Raw genomic sequence first — 24,270 nt, forward strand, 5'->3', positions numbered from 1 at the left:
GTTGGACTTCAGAGCCAAAAGTCTCCATGGGTTTGGATCTCAGATCCAGCACTTACTAGCTGTGCTGATCTTGGGCCAGTGATTTAATTTCTCTGTGCTTCAGTTTCAACTTGTGTATATTGAGAATAATAATAGTAGCTACTATCTTGAGTTATAAAGATTAAATCAGTTAATATTTGTAACATGCTTAGCACAGTGTCTGAATCATAGTCGAAACTCTAGCAACAGGAGAACATTTCTCTAAGTAAATTTTCAAGAATCAACGAGAAAGAATAAGGTTTATTTGTGCTTACACCACTGAGGGTAGGCTATTCTATGTACTGTTTATATCTATAGTTCTTAAATTTTGTGCCAGGGCATCCTGAGCCACAGGGGCATGGGGGGATATTTTACATTTTTTGGTACATGGGGAGAACACAGTGAGAGTTGACATCTGTTAGACACCATGAGAACTACTAGCTCAAGGTAGTGCACGATTTCATTAGTTTATGCTATGTTTTTTGATAATGTTGTAGCTTTGCAAAATGAGATTTTTGGCAGTTGCTGTGATAAAAATTAAGGAGTATGTGAAAAATTAATGTGGAATAGGAAATGAGAGTGGAATTTTCTAATCTGAGTCCAAGGTTTGAGAAGTTGTGCAGTACCTTATAGATGCACACATTCCCTAAGCAAAGAGTTTTATTCAAGAATAAAATGAGGAAATTTTTTTCTTTTAATAAAATGTGTTATTTTATTTCAAATAGTAGCTATTTCAAATAGCTACTAACTTGTTAGGGCATAAAAGCTTAAGTTGTTTAAACATAATTACTTAATCAGTAGAACTGTTAGTTATTTACTTTGATTTAAGGGTACTACATGAAAATCACTTTGACATCAGGGACATCATAGCCCAAGAAAGTCTGGGAACTTCTGAGTTACACACATTTTCAGCAATAAGCAGACTGGCACCCTGGTCTATGGAGTGAGGAATTTATTAAGGGTCAAGTAAAAATCACTAGAGTTCCTGCTTCCTACAAAAATAGAAAATCAAAAGCAATATCACATTTCTATGGAGAATTGCAGCAGCTGTTGCTGCCATAAAGACTTGGAAGAGGCCAGGCGTGGTGGCTCACGCCTGTAATCCTAGCACTCTGGGAGGCTGAGGTGGGCGGATTGCTCAAGGTCAGGAGTTCAAAACCAGCCTGAGCGAGACCCTGTCTCTACTATAAAAAAATAGAAATTAATTGGCCAACTATTAGATATATAAAAAATTAGCTGGGCATGAGTGGCGCATGCCTGTAGTCCCAGCTACTCGGGAGGCTGAGGCAGGAGGATTGCTTGAGCCCAGGAGTTTGAGGTTGCTGTGAGTCAGGCTGATGCCATGGCACTCACTCTAGCCTGGGCAACATAGTGAGACTCTGTCTCAAAAAAAAAAAAAAAAAGACTTGGAAGATAGAAGGATACTGATGCCTGTAATGTCTCCCTTTATGTCTCCCTGGTCTATGCCAGACCCCCATGAAAGGCTGGGGGTAATGAAAAATGACAGCTTGAAATTCAGAGAGAATCTCTGTGGATTCTTGTGAAAATGACCACCTCAGGACCATGTTAAATCAACTTCCCAAATAGAAGATTTTTAGCTAACACCTTGTAATAGAAATTCAGAGGAGATCACTATGAGGCTTGGCTTGGTGCTATAAGTGCACACAAACCAAAAATAAGCAAAAAACCCAAAAAGCTCCCAGTGCTACTGTTGAGACAGGAGAGTTGCCTTGTTGTGCTGGATTAGTTGTTGTCAGCCTGGCACCACTATCGCCAATCCCTTCTAAACTCTGGTTTAAAGTTTAACAATGAGAATAATTTAGAAAAGATTTGAACGAAGAGATAAAGTGGAAGTTATTATGAGAAGGCTGAGAGATGATTTGATGTTGCAGTTTAATCAGTTGCATTGGCTTCCACAGACATTGCAGATTCCTCAGAGCTCTCCACAAATCACAGCTGTGGGGACCGTCACAAACATGTCCCTGAGCTCTCCCATCCCTGTTGTTGTAGACTTCACAGGCCTTTCCATAAGTGCCCACCTTGCAGCTGTTTTTTTTGGTGGCCGGATACATCAGGCTTCTTGGACTTTCCCATCATCTCTGGCTTTTCTGCCCATGCCAGTTTTCCAGGCTGAAGTGATTAGTAACTATTTCTCTCATCTAAATTCCTCCTTCCAGACTTTCATTTTCTGAGCACCCCCTGCATTCCTGTAAGCCAAAATTCCTATCTTTAAAATTGTTATTGCAGTAATACTACTACTGGCTCTGCTTCAGTGGTAAACAGAATTTCCTGGGAATCTGGAATTGATTCTCTGATGTGAGTAGATGTAAAAGCATCGATGACTCCATTGTCAGTGATAAATAGGGGTCTGGTAGTCCATGCTGTGCGTTGGCCAAATAGATACTTAAAAGGATCATTTGTGGTCACCTGAAGTCAAATGTTAATAGAAGACTAGGGTGACAAAGTAGTTGCTGCAATAGAGAATTATAGTGGGAATAAAGTGTGTAAGATTTGTGGGTGAGTTGTTTGCCTCTGAGTATGCTGGAAAACTTAGATAAAGAAATGATGAGATCAGGGCTTTATATTTGCAGGTCAGAGCTTAAGTGAAGAACCAGAAATCTTCCATCACTGCCCTAAAAGAAATATTTATGTCATGTACCACGGGGTCTGGACAGGTGGCTGGATGACAGCACAAATTGAATCCATAGTCTCACAGCATTTTGCTTCACAGTTGGGGCACTAATTGGGAAAGTGGGAACCTACAGAATGAGATGGGAACATCTGGGCACACTTCAAATTCCTCTGAGCCTCCTTCCCAGGAGGAACATCCTTCTTCCCCTGTCTGAGGAAGGTATTTTCCCCTTAGTTGGAGAATCTGTAATAAATTCTCCTGAGGTCTTTCTTATAGGGCAATGTGATCCTACTCAACTCTACTCCCGTCTCTTATAGTTCAAGTCTTATAACAGGACTCAAATACAAACAGGTTCCAAAGAGGCAGATTCAAAAGATGATATGAGAGAAGCACCATAAACACCAAAAATTGTAATATTTTTCAAATTTATATTGGCAGAAATGTGGAGAATATGTAAGGAAGTAAATCTTTTATTAGATGAAGATAGAAAAAATATTATGTTAGATTAGACTGAATTTACTGATGTATGTGAAAACCAGAGAAGTCTGGTTTCACTGTGCTAATACAAGCAGCAGAGAGTGGCCCTAACAATTTGCTTGGTTGTAAGACTGAAATATGGACCCCCCAAATTTTATATATATATATATATATATATATATATATATATATATATATATATATTTTTTTTTTTTTTTTTTTTGAGACAGAGTCTTGCTTTGTTGCCCAGGCTAGAGTGAGTGCCGTGGCGTCAGCCTAGCTCACAGCAACCTCAAACTCCTGGGCTCAAGCAATCCTGCTGCCTCAGCCTCCCAAGTAGCCGAGACTACAGGCATGCGGCACCATGCCCGGCTAATTTTTTCTATATATATTAGTTGGCCAATTAATTTCTTTCTATTTATAGTAGAGATGGGGGTCTTGCTCTTGCTCAGGCTGGTTTTGAACTCCTGACCTCGAGCAATCCGCCCGCCTGGGCCTCCCAGAGTGCTAGGATTAGAGGCATGAGCCACCTTGCCCGGCCCCAGAACATGTTTGGTGTTTTATATAAAAAGGCATGCAAAAGCTTAGGGAGGTGAGAATTTGAAGTGTATTTACTAGGTTGTACAATTGCTCAGTGACTCCTTCTATTTCCCAGGTAGGCCCAGGGCATATACCCTTCACCAAGGCTTTGAAAAATATATCGATGTGGGGAAAACCAAGATCCTTGAAAGGCTTTGCAATGACTGTTGATTCAGCAGTCACTGTGATTCAGCAGTCCGAGTAGGGGCTATGGAAGTCAGATGGCTAATGGACTTTTGGGTCAGGTCTTTCCAGTGAGTTCATAAATGCTCCTCTTGGTGATTTTCCCAGTTACAGAATACAGAGTTGGGACAGACACATTCAACGATTAGCAGAATCTCCTTATTGGCTTGTTGACCTGCGGCTGAGGCCCATCATTGTAGAAATGACCAACTAGTAGCTCCTGGAACTGCCTCTCCATTCCAGAATAGTTATCCAAAGCAATCTCACATTTCTGGAAGGATTATAGAGATGAGTGCTCTCATCAACAACTTGCAGCTATTTGAGCAATTATTCCATCACATTCCCATTCAATTCCCCTATTTCACCTACAGGAGACAGATGGACTTGGAGAATGGGAGTAGATTGTCACACGCTTAATGAGGTAATGACTTCCATTGCAGCTCCTGTTCCACATGTGGTTCCTTAACTTTGAGAAAACCAACACAGCTCCTAGCTCTTCTTGCTAGTGTGCTAACAGGCAAACCATGCATAATATTTTATTGGGGGCAATTGATTTGGGTTATCCAAGGGAAATAGAGCTGCTGTTATTCCATAAAGACGCAGAGGGAAAAACAGAGTATGGAGGCAATGTAAAGATGCCCTGGAGCACCTTGCAATAGTTCCATGCACTGTGGCAAATGTTAATGGAAGACCAGAGCAGCTTTATTCAGGCAGAACAGCCACAGACTCAAATCCCTCAGGAATAAAGTTTTGTGTCACCTCATCAGGTGAAGACAACAGCCAGCTGTGTTGCTAGCTTAAGGGCAAAAATGTGCAATGTATACTGCAAAAGAAAAATCATAAATATCAATTATAGCTTTGTGACTTGAAGAAAAACAGACTGATGTGACAAATATATTTACTTAAATGTTTGACTTATTTTCCTCTTTTTACTCACCTTTTTCTTGTTCCCTATAATTTTATATAGAGTATGCTGATAAGGATTTTTAAAATTAATAGATTATATGTCACTCAAGATGGATTGTGAGGTGAAGGAGGAATAAGTATACTCTAGAGATCTGGATTTGGAGTTGGATGCAGTAACAGATGTAACAAATGTAGTTGCTTAAAAGTTTATATGAGAGAGAATAATACATGAAGAGGGTGAGATGCCAAAAGAGTGGACAATAGTGGGTATTTTCCATTCTTTGTGGCTTCTCCTTTATTTATCCTTTTTAAGTCTGGGGGAATTTTCACCTAATAAATAGTTCTCTCATTATGGAAGCCAGAAATTCATTTCTTCAATTTCATTGTGACTATGCACAAATTTGTGATCCAGGCTTTGCCAGTTGGACACACCCAAGCCAGTCTTTGAAGCTGACTCTATGTAGCAACAAGTGCTATACAAAATCCATTCTGGCTTGGTTGGTAGAAGGTACATCCAGTGTCCAGAGGTAGCAGCGGCAGAGGTTCTAATGGCAGGATCCTGTGTCCAGGGATATTGATGCTGTCAGTGCAAACCACTGTGTCCAGGCTAAGTGGGAATGGCCACACTTTCTCCAAAATACTGTCACCAGCTGTTCTACAGTCTGGTTTTGAGCACTGGGTCTGGCGATGTAGCCTCTAAGCTTGTTGCTCTGGTCCTCCTGTAGCTCATGTAGCTACTTAAATCATTTAATCAATTATTTTTCTGTTTATAATAGAGTTGGCTATTTTTTTATGACTAAGCATCTTATAATCAGGTGCTTTACATGTCACTCTAATCGTTCTAACTACTGTGTAAGGTGGGCTTCAGCGTCCTTATCTTATAGGCGCTAAAACAGAAATTAAATAACTTGCTCCAGACCAACACTTGTTGATAAGACTAAAGATTTGAATTCACATTCAATTTTTATAATTTATATTTAATTTTCATTTATAATTGATTATGGAACTATTATATAGATATACACAACTGTTCAAATATAAACAGTAGTGAGAATGTCAGTATCTGAATAGCATTTATATCTTGGTTTAGTTTTCTAGTTATTTTCACTTATTCAGCTTCTGTGTAGTTGTGAGTCATAAAAGATAATTATGTTCCTTCTAGTCTATTCTCTGGGGTTCAAAACGTATTCCAAACCCTCAATAGCATCCTCATGAAAACATTTAACTGAGCAGCATCTTTGTGCCATTCAATTTCTTACCAGGATTTCTTTTACCTATGCTTTATTTACATTTATTTTTTTTCTCAGAATGTTTTTTCATAGACAGACGACATAACTTTGAAATTGAACACATTTGAGAGCACAGCTGCCTTTGTATAGCAAGAGGCAATGAGGAGGTATTTAAAAATATGACATAACCAAGTGGAATGGCAAAACAAGCCCACAGATGTGCTCACGCTAAATCAGAAGCTGGTAACTTCATTCACAGCCAGTTGGTTTAGATATACAAAATGTTTTCAAAATTTAAAATTCTGTTTTGCAGTTTCAGTAGTATGGTAGCCACTGATGTAGGCATAAAATGAGTAATGAATATATCCTTGGAAGGGAAGATAACTTGTAATCAAGAAAACTGCTTCTGTGTTACTTCATTAATATTTATGTTTACATAGCCAATGTTGCAATGACTATTTCGAATGTATAAGTACATAAAAATATATTTATGATGAGTGTTTAAGGGAATTAGAATGTTTTTTAAAAAGCCCAATATAGCAGAACTATCATGATTTACTTTAGCAATCTTTCTTATGACTATGTCAAACTATCAAATATTCAAGTGATAAGGAAGAAAGACTATATTTGATATAAAAGTGCTGTTTGTCCTCTCTCTAACACCTTCTATTACTGGTGTTTGTTCTAGCTAAAATTGTGTTTAGTAAATTGTGTTTAATTAAAATTGTATTTCAGAAAAAAACAATGAAGGTAACTTGAACCAATATTTTATTCACCTTTCAAATTTACTTTTACAAATTCATTATCTGATTGCAAAGACCAGTAGTTCTTCAGATTCATCATTCATTTAGAACCCTGTGTACACAAGGCACTGGGTCAACCATCTACTGAATAAATCAGGCAGAAATGAAATGAAAATGACTCACTGCAGCACCAATGGCAGGAAGTTAGACCCCAAGTCAGGGTGAGCATGAACAGGACTAACAACTTTCTGAGATAAGCTAACAAGTTGACATAGCCCAAAAGCCATGGCTTCTCAGCCAGAAGTGCCCCTTCTCAGCCAGAAGATAGTGAATATTCACTCAGATTTGGCTTTCCTTTCTGATGTATATCTGCTTAAAGATATTTAGCAATGTGTTATGGCCCATTTGAAGAGAGGAACAAATCATATGTATTTTTTTTTTCTTTGTTAGAATTTGCACTGACCCGAACCATGAACCATTAACTGGTATACCCTTCAGCCCTTTGATTGAAGCTTGAGCAAAACAGATGCCTCCTCCCAGAGTTTCAGGGATTTCCTTAAAGTCTTATATTTTTATATTTATATTTTTATTCCAAATTTATATTTTATCTTCAGTCTCTCTCCTGAGCTATTTACTTATGTTATACATTCAACAAATATAGCAGAAATCTTTTCATAGAGCTGCATCTTACCTTCTTCAGGATTCCATAATAATGACTGGAGGGAGTGTAAGTTCAAAGAGAAGGGGAGCGGATGGCCACAGGAGGAAAGATTTATCCCTTGATGTCTCTAAAATTATTAACTTCATCTATTGAGTACTATTCAGGTGCTCAGTGAGCAGTTACACATTGGAAGAGGATAAAATGTTTGGTGACAAATATGGAAAAAGGTATTCCTTTATAAAGAACAAGCTTGTGAATTGGAGATGCCACCTCGGTGGTTGTGGTTTGAAGGGCTATGGTCCCCCACCTTGTTAAGGAACATAATAGAGGCTGGAAAGTTCCAAAAAGCAATGGGTGAGAGTATTATTGTACAAGCCACAAGATCTAGGTAGGCAGTAATGAGAGTGGAACCAAATTGAACATAGAGGAGGGAGAGGGGCATCCAAAGAATATATTTGATTACCACCTAACTTCAGCTAAATCACCACCTGTCCATGCCATAATCAAGGGTATAAAGGACTTCAGTATGTTGAAGTCTGTTTACTTTGATTTCTAGTAAAAGTGGGGCATGTGCTTCTCTGCAATCTATTGCCACCTGTTCCCTTACGTTACCATTGTTTCTTCCACCACCATCACATTTCTGTTCCTGCTCTTCTTGATCTTTGTCCTTTTGACAAATAGTTGTGAAGACAGACATTGTGGTAGATACTATGAAAAAGGGAGCTATAAAAAGAGGTATAAGGTAAGGATTTCTATTTATATAAATATAAATAATCCTTAATTATATAAATATAAAAATTATATAAATAATCCTTAATTATATAACCTAAATTTCAGCTGCCCATTCATATATTCATTCTCTTCCCTGCACCCACCAAGACACCTCTTGTACAAAGTATAGGAGAGCAGTATATAATTTGCAGAATGTTTATATTACACCTTCAAAGCAAAAACTTGAATCCATCTTTGGCATTTCTTTTCCCTAAGACTCACTCTGTGAGTCTGCTACCAAACAGTGCAGTGGTAGTGGTGGGAACTTTTCCCTCTGACCCTTCCCATAGGGAAGGTGTGAGTAATTTTTCGTGGGAAAGAGTCAGAATTTTGGAGAAAGGGTAGAGATTATCTATAGGCTATCAATGGAAGTAATAGGTAGGGTCAATTTTGGATGGCAATTGTAGATGTGAAATATGAACATTTAAAATGTTATACATTTAAAATGTATAATCAGCTGTCAAAACAATTGGTAATAGCAGTTGTGCAATGTGAATTTAGGGTTGGGAAACTGTTGAGGAAACAGTTGAGGAAATTAATACTTAAAGAGGTTAGGTAAGTTATCCAACATCAACCACAGAACTAGTAAGTTGTGAAGATAATGATTTAAGCTGGACTAGTGACTGTACAACCCACACTTTTAACAAGTGTGCTGTAACTGCTTCATGTTGAGCATGTGGAATGTTGGGCAGACGATTATAAATGGCTGTTAGCAACTAGAGGAATTTGGGCATGTTAGCATTCTTGTCAGGTGTTGCATGATGCTGTATATTTGCATTGATCACTAAGTGAATGTCTGATGGGACAGATGGCACCAGCGTGGAGGGAAGACACACCACCATGGTGTTTCTCTTGTAAGTAAAGTCCTGACGTGAGCTTCATGGGTAAGATCTTCTCGTAGAGCAAGGGGACATAAATATGTGCAGGGAAGGGAACGCTCATCTAATACTCTCACAATTTGCAGCCAGTGTGGCCACGATGAGGATTAATTATGCCCTCACTGAATAATGTTTTAAGTCTGGCATATTTAATTTTTTTACCATAAAAGAATTTATTACATGGCTAAGCCATACTATGCTGTTTTATCAACTACCCATGTATAAGTATTTGCAGATGATTGTCTCCAAGAAACCACTAAAAGTTAATTGCAAAGGAATCCAGTTTCCCTGGCTTCATAGATTAATTTGCAGGAAATTGGGGTATAAAGCACATTTTAGAACAGACGTCCTATATGTTAGTAGGTCTGAAAAACCAGAAAGATTCATATCAATAGCTTTGTTATCCATGTACTTTATGTGGAAATATTTAGACATAATATATTCTATAGCCAAAGAGCTCTCTTTTCTCTCAAGAATTTAAAACAAAGGAGTTAAGAACACGAAACATACCTAGAGGGAAAAAGGAATGCTACTTTATTGCTGCTGAATTCATGAATCTATTAGAGGAGCTCTTTTTAATCTTTAGGTTTAATACGTCCTTTTCATCAAGAGTGAGACTTTTCTTTGTGTCTACAGTAGAAAAATGACATCAATTTAGTTCTGTACTTTGCCAACCCCCGCTTGTCACATTTTTTGAATTATCATGATTGTCCATCAATTGTGCTAAGGCAGAATAGAAAATTGGGCTGTGGGTTGGGTCCTGTTAAGGATACATACAGATTTCTATGAAACATTGATAAGGGTATTGCTCTCTTATTTTTTCTGTAGGATGATGACTCTGTGTGCGTGTGCGTGTGTGTGTGTGTGTGTTTGTGTGTGTGTGTGTTCAGCTTTTTTGGAACAATATAAACAGGTTTATAGTCATGAAGATCTTTTAGAAGATTCCTACTTTCATAGCTTTCACGATCCTGGAATGAGGCCATATTCTGCCCAAAATTTTGTTTGTATTCCTTGAGCTGAGCTAATTATCTGAGGTCACAGGACTCTACTGATGGTTTTGCATGTAAAATTGGATATTCTGAATTCTGCCCAGAATAATGGATCAATATATGCAGTTAATTCAAGGTTTTAAAAATTAATATAATCTGCAATTTTAATGGTACAAGGAAATGTAAAGGTCTCTTAGTTCAACACATTTATTTTGCAGATGAGAAAATCAAGATCCAGAGAGCCCTTAGGTTGCATTGAGGGTCACATGGCCAGTAAATGGCAGAGCTGTTATCTGAAACAGGTTTTCTGCCTCATAATTCAAAGCTCTTTCTTTTTAAAATGATGGGATGTTAAGGCATAGTGAAAAGTCCCGAGAAAAACATGACTAACAGCTGTGTATGCAGCACCCACTTAGTCAAATCTTATCATTTCGCTATGTATGCTTCTTTTATTTTTTTAAAGAAATAAAACAGATTCAATAAAGCCCCTTGTATAATTTTTACTGGTAATACTCTCCCCACACTGCCTTCCAAATTTTCTATTGTTATGTGAAGATGCAAAACCAGTATCTATTTGTAAATAAAGTGTTGTTTTAATGGTTTTGAATAGTATTTAAGTAGAATCATACTGTGTGTATTCTTCTGAAAGTTCCTTTTATTACTTGCTTTTATTACTCACCATTGTTTTAGAGATTTTTTAAATGTTGGAATGTATACATTTGGTTCATTCATTTTTACTGCTTTCCATATTGTTAACATATTACAATGTATTTATACATTTACTTGTTGATAGATATTTAGATTTTCCAGCAAAATTTTGCTGTTGCAAATGATGCTGTAATAAACATTCTTTGAATGACTTTCCTTGTGTACATGTGCAAGAATTTCTTGGCTATATGCTTAGAAGTTATAATACTTAAACACACACATTATTGTCCAATTACTCTCCAAAGTGTTGTACGGCAGTGTTATATAATGGCAGTCCAATGGATCGGAAATGGTTCATCAGTGTAGCCTCCTCTGTATTTTCCTAATTAATAATAAAGTTGATTATCTTTTCATATGTATATCAGTTAGCTACTGCTGCAATAATATTGGGTGGCCACCTGCCCCCAAACTTAGAGGCATTTATTTTTAGCAGCTGGGTCTGCCAGACAGCTGGTGTAGCTCTGCTTCAAGCTGCAACCCTGGGGATCCAGGTCTGTACCAGATATCCCTTATCTTCCTTGGGCCAATGGGCCAGCTAGTGATGCTCTTCCTGCAACAAAGACAAGAGCACAAAAGTGCAAGGCCCATTACTCAAGGATATTCACCTATTTGTGACATATCTGCTTATATCCCACTGACAAAAGCAAGGGACCTAGCTGAGTCTAATATCCATAAAGTGGGGAAATACCCCACCCTGAAGAGACTATGGTAAAAACATTAGTCCATATAGCTGCTACAGGGGAAGGAAGAATTGTCACCAGTGACTTAATCTACCACCACACATTGTTAACTGTTTGCTTTTATTTTCTGGAAAGTGCTGGTTCATAGGCTTAGCTCATTTTGCTTTTCGATTGCTTATCTTTTGCATACCATTTTATAGATATCCTTTATATAATGTAGATTCTGATTTTCAGTAATTATAAGATTATAAAAATCTTTCAGTGTGTGGCTTGTCTTGTCACTTTGTTTATGGTATTTTTCCTGGTATAGAAGTTTAAAATTCTATTGCAGTCTAAATACTAATTAATCCTTTTTTATAGTTTGTGCTTATTGTGTCTTTAAAAGTATCTCTATTCTGAGGTCATTAATATATTTTTTAATGTTTTCCTTTAAAAGTATTAAAGTTTAATTTAATTTTTACACTTAAGTCCACGATTTGTTCAGAATTTTTGTATATGAATGACGTATAAATCTTTTCTTTTTCTGTATTCATAGGCAATCATTCCAATACATATTTTGAATAGTACATTATTTCCTCACTCTTGTAATTCATTGTTGGTTATATATCTGTATATATACATTTTGGATCACTCTTCCACTTCATTGGACTAACTGTGAAACCTAGAATTAATACCACCTGTCTTAAGCATTCTAGTAGTATAATAACTCTTGATATTTCATATGGTACATTCTCCTACTTTATTCTTCTTCAAAACCATGTGATCTTTTGTTATTGTTATTCTGAGATAGTTGTATTTGTTCTCTATTATTGTATAAGAAGTTATCACAAACTTAGTGGCTTAAAACAACTCCCATTTATTATCTCATGGTTTTTGTGGGTCAGGAGTCTGGGTACAGCTTTGCAGGATATCGGCTTAGAGTCTCACAAAACTTCAGTCAGGCTGTCAGCCAGAATGTGTTCTCTGACTGGAAGGCTTGACTGGAAGAATTGGCTTCCATGGTCATGAAGGGTTGTTAGCAAATTCGTTTTCTTGAGACAGTATGACTGAGAGCCCCTGTTTCTTGATGCCTGTTGGCTGGAGTGTACCCATCCTCCTAGAGGGCATCCTTGGTTCCTGGCCATGTAGGCTCACCCAGTGTAATTACTTCCTTCATCAAAGCAGCAAGGACAGTCTCTAGACCAAGGCTGCTACCAAGGCAGAGTCATATGTAATGTAACATAATCCATCACCTTTCCCATATCTATTGGTTAGAAATAAGTCAGATTTCCTTCCCACATTCAAGGGGAGAGGATTAAATAAAGGCAAGAGCACCAGGGAATTACAGGGGCCAATTTAGAGTCTGTCCACCATGGCAGGGTTTGTTGCCACTATAAATGGGATTCGTGGCTTGGCTCACTCAGCAACCATTCTTTTTACCATGCAAATATTGGATGGCTAAAAACTACAGTTTCTAGAGACTCTTGCAGCTAGGATTCTAGATATGATTTACAACTAATTGTCATTATTTTTTATAGTTATGTTCTATAAACTCACCACGAACAAACACTGCAGTAGCCAATACCAAACCACTGCTCCTAGGGGATATACAGGGTTAGGTGCCTGGGGCCTCTGGTCACAGTATATTCTTTAACCAGTTAATGCATAACCTCATTTTATGTGTGCTTTTCTTCAAAGACACGTTATTTAATAGATAATTGATTCATGACATTGAACTCATGACACTAAAACTCATTTCTGAACAAAGCTTACCTAACATACGTATTTTTTCCATAAGGCACATACTTAACATTAGACAACACCTCAGCACCATGCATGGGGGCATTTTGAGCAGCAAAATCACTGATCAAATGTAAACAATGTGGCACCAAATAGACCACAAAAAGGCTTGCTTACAGCATGAGAGCTGAAACAAGAAGCAGAGCATCATTTTGTTCAAGTCAGCTGGGAATATGAAATGTGTGCGTTGGGTGACCCAAAGTTTTTTGCTGCCCTGCACATGTCTGCTAATGACCACAGAAGCACCCTGAGTATTGATTTTGGGTTTACAAATAAATATTAAAGTAGGTGAATTCACAAATATAGAATCATGAATGATGAGGATCAACTGTATCTACCACTGATCAGATATCAGTCACACAAAAAGTTGATGACAAGCAGAGCTATGTGAGGACAAGGAAGAGTGCGGGCATCCACTCCATTGGCAGACAGATTGTAGGTGACAGATTATGTCCTAGGTGGCTTGGTTTTGGAACCAGAAACTGTGTGATAACTATTTGTTAACTTCAGTGACAATTTTACCAGTTACTGCAAAATCAGAGTGAATCTGTCATTTAGGTGTTGTTTCTAAGTTTGTAAACACAAAATATTTTGTATTAAATTTCATTTTGGCTAATCCAACTAAAGTAGATTCTTTAGTTTGCAACTAAACCATGTCTTAACATTTTCTTAAAAGATAAAGTGCCAATTTTTTTCTTATGTATAGTGATGTAACTTTTAAGCATTAATCTAATATCCATCATGTTTACTGCATTTTTAATTTTTTTCTAACATTTTTCTATAATTTCTTTTAGATACTCTACATAAGCAATAATATCATTTATGAAAAATGAAGTTAGGGCTCTTTCTTCTAATTCTTAAATCTTTTATTTCTTTGTCTTATGTTACTAAATAAGAAAAATATTGACTAGAAGTTGTGCAGCAAGTTAAAATTCTATATTCACCTAAAATACTATTATAGAATAAAGGCAAAATGAGGATATTTTCAGATAAAATAAAACAAAAAGGGTTTATCAATTGTATACTTTTACTAAAGTAAAAGCTAAAGGATGTTATTTTGGAAAAAAATTCCTAAAAGAAGGATTAAAATGCAAGAAAGAATGTTTAGAAAATAAATTGGTATATTTGAGAGTAAAACAAGCATTGATAGAATAAAACAGCAAAAATAATAACTAATTATAGGAATATCAAACAGGGTAGAACTAAATACTGAGCAATAATAACATAATAGTCAAGGAGATGATCCAAGTTAAAGCTCTAAGATCCTTATATGTTTTTGAATGAGAGTTAAGATATTGATAAAATTTGGACTGTAAGGCAACTATACAAAAAAAATTTTAAGAGTAACAACTAAAATGAAAATAGAATCCATTACACTAACCAGTAGAGAGCGAATAGGAGAGATAATGAGTTGATCAATCTGGAAGAATTTGGAAAGCTAAGAAAAAAAAATAAAACAAATCCATGGTAAACAAAAATCTAACAAAATATTGTAGAGAAAAAAACATCCCAAAATATAAAGGCTAAGAGGATTTTTTTTCTTTTAATGAAAGGATAAACCAGGCACAAGCACACACTAGCCAAACAGGTTGATGCAGTTAAATTAATATCTGAAAACTAAAAGCAAATAGATACATTTAATAAAGATAATGACAACAAAGGAAGTTGAGACAAATCATAAAAATAACATAGCCAAAGTTGATTCATTAAAAGAATAAATAATCATAAAAACTGGGGAAATTAACCAAGACAAAATAAAGAAGTTTCAAATATACATTATTAGAAATTAGAAGGTAATTTCTAATTTTCCTTCCTGTTTCTTTTAAACTTTCTTGCCAGAAGTCAAAAGTATAATTTACTCAAAGTGATCAATTTATATACCTTATTGGCAGTCTAATTTAATCTAAGAAAGAGTGTATAGCACCAAAGTGACTTTTTCTAGCCAAGTATTTTTAGATAGTAGCCAAATATTTAGATTTATAGAGTTGATGGGAGACTAGTTTGTCTCCCATCCCAGGCTACTAGTTTGTAGCCTGTTTATGCTTCAGAACAACACATTTTTGGGAAGTAACATGTGACATGACCCAACAGATCAGTGGGCCTTCCATTTTGAAAGTTAAGAAACACGTCAATGTTATCATCATGTAAAAGACAATTCCACCTCTACAAGTGGGCTACAGAGGGCCTAGCCAAAACAGATAGGAATTTCTGTTAAGAACCATCTGTAAATGTGCTTCAGTATTTTGTCAGATATCTGATAAAGTTTGTAGAGGTCTACACTGTGAAACCAATGACTTGGTCCTCGCAAACTTTCCAAGCAATTGTGACTACAATGGAGAAAGGAGTGCCTCAATAGTGTCCCTATATGAGTCACCTTATTCTGAGCCATAGAGCACACCCCATGAGTGTGCCCCATGAGTCACCTGCAAAATGGGATCTTACACAGCCAAGCATGATGATTTGCCATTGATTATTTGCAACTGAATTTGCAAAATGTCTTCCTAAGGCAGTAGTTTTAAATATCTGCTCTAAGATACTACTTATTTTCAAACCTTTGTAGAATTAAGTGTTTAGATTCAAAAGACTTCTCTTTTGGAAAATAAAGTAAATAAAATAAACTTAAAATTGTCATCAGATTATTTTATAACTTGTTTGATTTAATTTTGTTAGTAGAGCTTGAAGACACGATGTCTTCAAGGAGTTCAAGTAGCCCACAGTATTTTAATTGTGAGGTCATAGAAGGAAGGTAGATTTTTCTCTGCAAAATGTAAAATTACTATTTATATGAGTTTCTTTAAGCAGGAAACTCCTACTCATTGAATTTCTTGTTATAAAATTCAGTTTAGGTATTTGAGTTTTATAACTATATCCTCACTTTTGATTACTGATTTTACATCCACACAGTGTTCTAATTTTTCTATATTAGAGTAACTCTAAAATACTTGAATTTTTAGAACCTGGAAATGATAGATGATAAATTAGAGAAAATAAACAAATATAGTTAATAAACTAACATCTTTCAGCTTGAGTTTGACATGATGCAGAATATCTAATGAGTTTACTCAAGACAGAGACATAATTTGAGCTACTTTGGGCAAGATAAATTGAGAAGAGGAAGAGTTTAAGAAGTAACCAAGAGGCTGGTTAGTCAATGACCAGTAAGACCCCTCAAGAAGAGGGGTGACCTAAGCCAGGCACAGCCACCGGGGGTCAGCCTAAGATCTTAGGGGGTCACCCTAAGAGAAGCTAGGGATGAGAAATGCCCCCTATGGCTTGCCTTGCCCATCCTTGCTAATCTCGATCTGTGATCTATGCCTAGCGCCTAGAGCAACCACCTGGAAATTCTGAGTCAGGGGATATCTGCTTCCCTAAGGCTACGCATTCCAGAATTTATGGCCATTGCTGAGATGCCTGGGTGGCCACGTACAAGGAACTAACTTTGATTTTTGGGGTATAAAAATAAAACTACTGGTGCGTTCTGCACTACAGTTTTGTAACCAAAAAAAAAAAAAAAAAAAAGTAACCAAGAATGACAACTATATAATATAATTTCATTATATCATCTTTCATCAATATGAACTATTTTAAACATAAAAGCTGGTAGAGAATAAAATAAACACCCATGCACACCACCCAATTTAACAAATCTCAACATTTTGTCATATCTGAAACAGATGTGTGTGAATGTGTATGACTGAATTATAATTTGAGTTGAAGCCCCCTGTGTCCCTGTTCTCCTTCCAAAATCCATCTTTCGTTCTTGCTGATCTAGTTCTGATTTATAACAAGTTTTCAGTGCTCTTTCATCCTGATCAGAAGCTCAATGAAGGCAACACTATTCTCAGTCTTTTGTTTGTGGATTTTGATAAAACCAAGTCAACTGAGGTATGAAGGGTGTCATGGAACAATGATTCAAAAGCCATTCTCAACCCCATTGTCAATTCACCTAATCTATGCTGCAGGTTAGCTCCTGTGATTCAGGTCTGGTCAGTGTTTCAAGGTCAAAGACAGACCTAAATGTGAGATTCTTTTTTCTGTACTTCCCCTCTCTCCAGTGTCCTAACCCTTCAAATTCTCCCTGACTAGTTTATGTTATGATGCCTTCAAACACATTTTTCAAAGTATTTTATTCAGCTTTTCTTATTGTTTTCTGAAGAAGAAATTGGTCTGATATATAAGCTAGTTCACCACAGACAGAGCAGAATTCCTTTTAACATACACTAGTAATCATTTAATTTTTATAAAGAAAATCTAACATTGTTTTTATTTACCTCCTGAAAAGTATAAGGACCTTAACTTGCTTTAATGACCAGTATCAGGCCATGTCAATTGGTCATCATTTCCTACATTTTTTAAATGTTAAATAATTAAATAATGTTTTGTTTTCTTTCTCTCCCAGTGAAACTCTTATATATGTTTTTTATTTCTTTTTTTAATAACATGTCCAGACTATAAATAAATTTATATTAATCCAAATTTAAAGTATGAAATTGCTTTTGCTCAAACGTTTTCAACCTATGAAAATGACAATTTCATATAGTTTAATAGTTTTTTCTTGTTTTAAACAGAAAAAATGATTTTCATAATTTTATTATAAATAAGTAAATGTACCAGCATGGTTTTGAACATTTTAATCACAGTTTTGGGGTATACCTCTCGGTTTACTTTTCTTCCTGCTAAAATACATTCTTTTGGTGAATCCTAAGGGTAGCAAATTTTCCTATTGTTCATATGTCTGAGATGTCTTTTTTTTTGCTGTCACTCTTGAATATTAGTTTAGTTGAGTATAAGATTCTATTCTCACAGTTATTTTCATACAACACTTTGATAATATTCTAGTATTTTTGTCATTTCTTATTTTGATGAATTCTTCTATAAGTCTAAATTTTTTCTTTAAAAAATGTCTTTCTCTTAAATTACGTAGATGTGAATTTATTTTTTTTTAATTTCAGCATATTATGGGGGTACAAATTTTAAGGTTTCAAAAAATGCCCTTCCCCCCTCCACAAGTCTGAGTTTCCAGTGTGACCATCCCCCAGATGGTGCACATCTCACTCATTATGTATGTATATACCTGCCCCCCTCCCCCCTCCCACCTGCTCAATACCCAATTACTGTTGTACCTATGTGTCCATTTAGGTGATGCTCAGTTAATACCAGTTTGCTGGTGAATATATGTGATGTTTGTTTTTCTATTCTTGGGATACTTCACTTAGTAGTATGGGTTCCAGCTCTAACCATTTATTTTTTTATCCTGTTCATAATCAGAGTACAAATGTGATCTCCAATTTTAGAAAATTCTCAACTACCATTGTTTCAAGTAATGTTCTTTTCATTCTTCTGAAATTCTTATTATTGTATATTAAAACATATCATTCTATCTTCCATATTTTCAAACTGCTCTTTCATTAAAAAGAAATTATTAATATTTGTCACTGTGTACTTTATTCTGGATGGATTTCTTAGTATCACCTAGCAATTCATCAATTTTTTGAGGTATTTTGGAAACTTTTACTTTTGAATTTGGGGTTTTAGGCTAATTTTCCATGGAACAATAGTTTGATTTTCATTCTCTCTCAGTGAAGTTCTTATATATGCTTTTATCTCTTTACTTTAAGAATTACCAGACTGTAAATGAATTTATATTATCAAATTTCAAATTTGGTGTCCAGGTGTTCTGACTTTGCTTTTATTTTTGTATCTCTGTGGATGAATGTGGAGGAAGAAAGCAAATTCTTTCAAAAACTAGTATGCTTATTCCAAAATTCATCCTGTGAAAGTAGCATTGTCTTAAAACAGTTTTTTTCCCCCCTTGGCTACCTTGTTTGAAATTTCCTTGATCTAGAGCAGATGTTGGCATTCTTTCTCTGTAATGGGCCAGAGAATAAATACGTTATTATTAAAGTGCCAGAAGGCCTCTGTTGCTACTATTTAATCCTCCCTTTATAGTGCAAAAGCAGCCATAGACAATATGTAAATGAGTGTCTATGTTCCAATAAAACATTATTTACAAAAATAAGCTGGATTTGGCCTGTGATCCACAGTTTGCTGACCCTTAATCTACTGTATCACTGAGATAATAGGAGCAATTGCCCTGAATAGAAGCTGGAGCACAATGAACATTCACAAAATTGTATTGTTTTCCATTAAAATTATAATTGCAACGTACAGTGTAGCAGGTGTTCCAACTGAAGACTGAATTTGTAGTTGGTCATTTTTTGCAACTGTAATGGGAGAGGTGGTCAGAGGACTTTGGAAATGTGCATCCCCTCCAAGGCATGAATAATATTATTCTTGTGAAGGTCAGAGTCTCCTTGAGGCTCTTTATTGGCTGAGGAAAGTAATTGGTCTCTGTAGCCAAGAGTAAGAAATGGGGAAACTTCCAGTGCATATGGGGCCAGTGAAGACAATCCAAGCAGCCATCATAAATCAGTGTGTGTAGAGAGGTCCATTGCCTAGAAGGGGAGAGGAGTAAACCCTATTATTCTGCAGACTTAAAAAAAAAACAAAAAAAAACTTGACCTCTGAATGGGTTCCTAGGACTGGAACCGGTGACAGTACTTGTGGCTTTGCAAATGGTTCACCTGACGTCATCTGGATCCAGGACCTCCAGGATATTATGAGTCGTGGGGAGGAATGGTTATATGTGGGACTGAAAAGTACAGAAAATTAGGTGGGGCACACTACTTGAATGTAGCCCTGAGTGAGTGAGTGAAGTTATCTGCATGTTATTTGCCTCTTAAAACATTGTGTTTGTTTATGCTGAGAAATGAGTCCTCAAGACATCATGGGGAGTGAGCCTACAGATTTGGACGGCAATACCACGTGGCAATGAGAAGCCAAGGAAGTGAAATCAGAAGGAAATATATCAGCACTCCCTCTTCTTAGGATTGGAAGACAGACAATCCTAGACAAACAAGGTTCTTTAGAAAAACCAAGGGCGTAGGGAGCCCCCAAACAGAGATACTGTACTTCCTGCTTATCCAGCAGTGGGAGTTTGAGCTATTTTAATTTAAGATGGAGGAAAAATGTGACTATATTGGAATCCTGAGTATTTATAGTGCAATTTAGTTCTAATTACAATGCAAAAATTTGGTTTTCTCCTTCTTTGTCCTTCTGTTATAATTATATACTGTTGCATAACAAATATTTCAAAACCTGGTGGCATGTACCAGCCATTTCTTAGGCTCATGGGTTCTGTGGGTCAGGGATTTGGTCAGGGCACATCAGGGATTGTTTGTCTCTGCTATGCAATGCCTGCAGTCCCAGCTGGAAGATTCAAAGGAGGCTGAGGGTGAGTCATCAGCAGAGGGCTAGAATTAGCTAAAGGCTTGTTCACACTCACATGTCTGATGTTTGATGCTGGCTATCAGCTGGGATCTTAGCCAGGACACCTACAAGTGACTTCTCTTTGTTGCCTGGGCTTCTTCGAAACATGGTGGCTAGTTTCCAGGGTGAGAGTCTCACAAGAGAAAGCTAGGCAATAGCTGTGTGTATTGCTGTGTGTATTGCTTTTTCTAACCTCGCCTTAGAAATCATACATATCATCTCTATACCATTCTATTTTCTGAAGAAACCCAAAGTCCCACTCAGGTTCAGGGTGATGAGAAATAATTTCTACTTCTTCATGAGAAAGTAGCAAGGTTGGATGGGGTGTGGTGGCTCACACCTGTAATCCTAGCACTCTGGATGCTGAGGTGGGAGGATTGCTTGAGGTCAGGAGTTCGAGACCAGCCTGAGCAAGAGTGAGAGCCCCATCTCTACAAAAGATAGAAAAATTAGCTGGGTATGGTGCCACATGCCTACAGTCCCAGCTCAGGAAGCTGAGGCAGGAGCATTGCTTGAATCCAAGAGTTTGAGGTTGCTGTGAGCTATGATGACACCACTGCACTCTAGCAGCGGCCATAGAGTCAGGCTGTGTCTCCCCCCGCGCCCGCCCCCCAAAAAGAAGGAACAAAGTAGCAAAGTTGGATAAGAGAGTGTGGAACCAGAAATATTATTGCAGATCTTTTTAGAAAATATCATCTGTGGTATCCTTTTCCAACACCATCTCAGATTGAGTATCTTAATTAAAAACGAACTTCTTTTAATGATCTATAATTAAGCAAACCAAATAGTGAAATGTATTAATACCATAAAATGCACTCTAACATATTCTGCTATGCTGTTCCTCAGTTGCAGCACCTAACTCTAGAAATCAATGTTTCTGGATAGGATATTTGATGGACTACAATAATTAGATAACAGATAAATCAATACAACAGCTATTGTTTTTGAATGCACAAATATTTAAGATAAAATATCATGAATCCAGTAATTTATACAATAGATAAAAAGCTAGGATACAACAAAATAAAAAATCCAGCTATTAATACAATTTTTTTTTCATTTTTATTTATCTCACCTGACATGGGAAAAGTTGATTTTTTTCCTTCACTTTCATATCAATGGGAATTAAAAGTCGAGTCTCTTCCGTGTAAAGTAACAATATTTATATTGTATTAACTTTAAAATTCAGCCAATGCAGTTTTCTGTTAGTTATAAATTCCCATTCATTTAAGGACAACAGCATGAGCACTCCCCTAACCTGACCAAAAAGAATGAGAGAAAGCACATGCAGGGAAGAAAAGTCCATCAGTGCTGAATCTCAGGGCAAGTCCAAGTACATACACAAAATCTGAGGAACACATGTCAGGTACAGCCCAATTTCAGCCAAAGGGGAAGATGCAAGGGGTCAGCACATGTAAGTTGTGAGGGAAATAGAAACATCATTGTAACACTACATCCTACCTATAGGAGCTGGGTGTTTTGTTTTTAAAATTTTTCTTAACTTTGTTCCATTATCTGAAGAAATCTGAGGACACTAGTATAATTAGATTCTGTCCACCCACTGTGTAGTATATTTGATATTAGAGAGTATATGGGTAGGGTGATTAACTTCCCCTTCTTCCTCACACTCCTATTCTCTCTCAAATTAGCGCATTAAAGTCGACTTTCTAAATTTAGTTTGTGTCTAGCAGCAGGATTCACTCTGCCTTTCATGGTACCCAGAGAACACAGGGTCTTGTTTTCTGTTACAGTAAAATTTTGATTTGTCTGAATCAAAAGAATAAGAAACAAAAACCAGAATAAGCAAATTCCTTTAATGAAGTAGATGCAATTAATAAATCAACTGTTAGAAGGGACTTATTTTGATAATTCTGTACAACTTCCAGGAGATGTAATGCCAACTCATATCCAGCCCCACCTCCTAATTCTCTTTTATCTATGGCAACTGTCCTGTGTCATGAAAACAGATGTTCCCAATAAAACATCTTTGGTCATCAAAGGTTGTTAGCCCTCCTCTGCTCTATTTATTACAGTAAGAAAATGTCTAGTACATTATATAAAATTAAATTAAGTAGAACAAACCACTTCATGGGTTTTGTGTTTGCTAACTTCCTTTTTGCTTATAATCATTCAAAATATAATCATTCAGAAATGGAAATGACTAAACTCTCACTAAAATACATAACATGTATATTTATGCCCCAGGCACATCCTGAAATTATTTCAGGCAGTTGACAATAGGTGACAGATTTCACATCTTAAGGCAAAGTGACAAAGGTCATTTTGCTGAATAATGATAACAACAGCCCATTTATTTAAATCTCCCATGTAGCAATTTTCACTATCCAGAAAAAAATTAAAAATAAAGCAAAAAAGTTATTATAAGCCAAAATAAGTTGTCACAAAGTTCTGATACCATGAAAAGTTTACACTTCTAAGCTCATGCTGCTTGTTATACAGATGAGTCCCTCAATTACAATCACTATTTCTGTGAATTTATTCAGAATTCTAACAAATTTGGTTATGAGGCTTTTCCCCCTAGCACAGATGAGAGGCTACAAAGTGTATGTTGAGTGGAAAAAGGGTACGTTTTAAAAAGTTAGAGGTCTGACAAGCGCACGATGGGATGACTGATAGTTTGACAGTAGGGCAGGAGACAGGGACACTCTGAAAAACCAGACTCAAGGCTGCAAAAACATCCAACCTGCGTGCTTTTCCAGCCTCCTAGGGCATTACTGGATTAGAGCTCAATATATGTTGTCGATGTGAAAAGCATGGCTTTAAAGTGCTTAAAGATAAATGTCAACTATCTGAGAAATTAAATTCCACAACAATGTTGGATAATCCAACTATTACTGTTCTCTATTCTGTACCTATGGATATTTCAAAAAACCTTACTTTAGTCTTCTGCTATTTTATTATGTGGCTTTGATTTGGTTACAATGAGTATTTCCTAGAAGGAAGTAAAACAGATAGATTTTAATTTAGATTATTTTAGTCAAGCCTCTTTTAATTACAGGAAACAGATCTATGCTAAAATCATCTCAACTGAAAAGTTTTGTTGGTTGTTGTTTTTAAAGTGTGGCAGAGTGAGCTGAAAGTCCCCAAGCTTTCCAGATCACACCAGTATAAGGGGGGAAACCTAGAAAAGTCATTTGCCAACATGAGTTGAAAGAAAAATGGAAAGCTATGTTATATAATTCAGGGCAGGAAAGGTAAATACTCCTAGTCCAATAAGAGCTAGGTTTTACTTTGCAAGGACTAGAGTCAAAGGTGTTAATAGGAAGAAGATACTTTTCCTATATATACCATCTGGAGATACCAGGGAGATAATTCATCCTCATGATGGTAAAATCATGTTTGTTTTTTTAGACATTCCTTTAGCGTAAAAACAGCCACAGTCTTGAGTTACTGTGCCTCTTCCCATTATCATATCCAGGAGGGCAGAGCCCTCTCATCCTTCCTACCTCCCCAGGAGAGCCAGTAATTACTGAGAAAGAGCAGCAGTGACCAAGCAGAGAGAAAAGCCAATGATATAGAGGGCTTCCACAGGTGAGACATTTTCAAGCCTTAAGATGACTCTGACACAGAGATCATTCAGTAGGAAATGGGAAATCCTAGAGGACAGAAAGTGGGGTCAGGATGTAAGAAAGGGAAAGGATCGAGGACAAGAGTTTTGGGAAATAAGAAACAAAGAGTCGAGTAAGG

This window comes from Microcebus murinus, chromosome 9 (assembly GCF_040939455.1).
Source record: "Microcebus murinus isolate Inina chromosome 9, M.murinus_Inina_mat1.0, whole genome shotgun sequence".
In the NCBI taxonomy this organism is placed as follows: domain Eukaryota; kingdom Metazoa; phylum Chordata; class Mammalia; order Primates; family Cheirogaleidae; genus Microcebus; species Microcebus murinus.